Source organism: Magnolia sinica, chromosome 2, assembly GCF_029962835.1.
Source record: "Magnolia sinica isolate HGM2019 chromosome 2, MsV1, whole genome shotgun sequence".
NCBI classification, from domain to species: Eukaryota; Viridiplantae; Streptophyta; class Magnoliopsida; order Magnoliales; family Magnoliaceae; genus Magnolia; species Magnolia sinica.
The window spans coordinates 115,143,484-115,145,240 of NC_080574.1; the positions used below are offsets into that span (position 1 = coordinate 115,143,484).

Below are 1,757 nucleotides of genomic sequence, written 5' to 3' on the forward strand. Positions count from 1 at the left end.
GATAAAGTCTACGAGGGTAGTAAAATCTATCAACTTGGACCAACACATCCTCAATTATCCCTCTTGGTACACGAACAGAGCGATCGGCAAGTTATAGTGTGGTTAGGGTGGGTTTTAATTCACCCAAACCTAACTGTTTGTATACCGAGTAGGGAATCGATTGACGCTCGCTCCTAAGTCAAGAAGTGCGTGATCAATTCGATGGTTTCCGATTACACATGATATGGTTGGGCTACGGGATCCTTGAATTTTGCGGCATGTCTTGCTTCAGGATGGCACTCACTTTCTCGTCAAGAAGATTTTCTTTTGAATAATTTTTCGCCGCTTGGTCGTGCATAAGTCTTTTAGGAATTTGGCATATGAAGGTATCTTTAACGACATCAAGTAGAGGAATGTTGACTTTCACTGTTTCAACACCTCTAGGATATCCCGAGAGTTAGAGAGAGGTTTTGGTGAAACCAACCGTTGGGGAATGGAGCAACTGGCTTCTCTAGAAGTTCCGGTTATACTTTTTGTGGGGCATCACTGGATCCATCATTGTTGTCCTCTTTTGGTTCTTGAGGCTTTTCGGGCCTAACCGGAAGAGTTTTATCAATGATCTTCCCACTCCTAAGAGTGGTGATGGATTTAGCATGTCCCATCTGATTTGAAGAGCTGGGATCATTATTCTCGTATTGCGGTTTAGGATTGGGGAGAGGTTGTGCAGGAAGCATCCCCTTTTCTATAACCGTCATACGAGAATCTATCTTTTGCATAAAATCTGTGATTCCCCGCATTGCCCGAGCCAGCTCTTGTATGGGATTTTGAACCGGTTCCTCTTGAGGTTTCACTTGATTTGGATTTTGATTGAAGAAACATGGAGAGTCGCCGTTTGTCCATTTCTCCAACTGAAGTTTGGATGATTTTTCCAGCCAAGATTGTATGTGTTAGAGTTAGGTCCAATAAAAGGTCTTTGATAATTATTTACGGCATTGGCTTGTTCATTCAACACTCCTCGAAAGGCGGTATTGTAGGACAGTTTTCAGTTGTGTGAATGTTGCAATCACAGATGCCGTAAACAATTTCATTGACCTTATCCTTCTTTCCTTCCATGGCCTCAACTTTCCTTATGAGCGTAGTCACTTTACACTTGAGATCATCCTCTTCTTTCAAGAGATATAATCCACCTTTTTCCTTTAATTGAGTCGGCCTAGACGTGGTGTTCGCCATTGGGTAATAGTCCCATGATTGTGTTTTTTCAGCGAGACTATCGAGGTAATCCCATACCTCGTCAACATCTTTGTTGATGAACTCTCCATTACACATTGTCTCGACCATTTGGCGCATGGAAGATGTCAGTCCATCATAGAAAAAATTTGTAATGCGCCACGTTTCAAATCCGTGTTGTGGGCATGAACTGACCAAATCTTTGAACCTTTCCCAACATTGGAAGAATGTTTCATCTTCCTTTTGGGCAAAGTTCATGATCGCTTTTCTGAGGGTAATCGTTTTATGATGTGGGAAGAATTTTTTTATGAATTCCCTCTGCATATCGTTCCATGTGCCAATGGATCTAGGACGTAGTGAATGTAACCACGTCTTAGCTTTCTCTTTTAAGGAAAAGGGAAAGAGTTTCAGCCTAATTGTATCCTCAGATACATTAGGAAAACATAATGTAGCTATAATCTCATCAAACTCTTTCAAATGTAAATATGGACTTTCTGATTCAAGTCCATGGAATTTGGGAAGGAGTTGGATAACTCCTGGCTTGATGTCCA

General features: G+C 41.5%; 1 non-coding gene across 1 annotated transcript; it reads left to right on the forward strand.

Moving 5' to 3' along the window:
• The first annotated feature begins 1,375 nt into the window (after window positions 1-1,375).
• On the forward strand, window positions 1,376-1,482 carry LOC131238067 (small nucleolar RNA R71). Its single transcript, XR_009167487.1, has one exon. It is a non-coding gene; the product is annotated as a small nucleolar RNA R71 (small nucleolar RNA).
• Window positions 1,483-1,757: the final 275 nt, after the last annotated feature.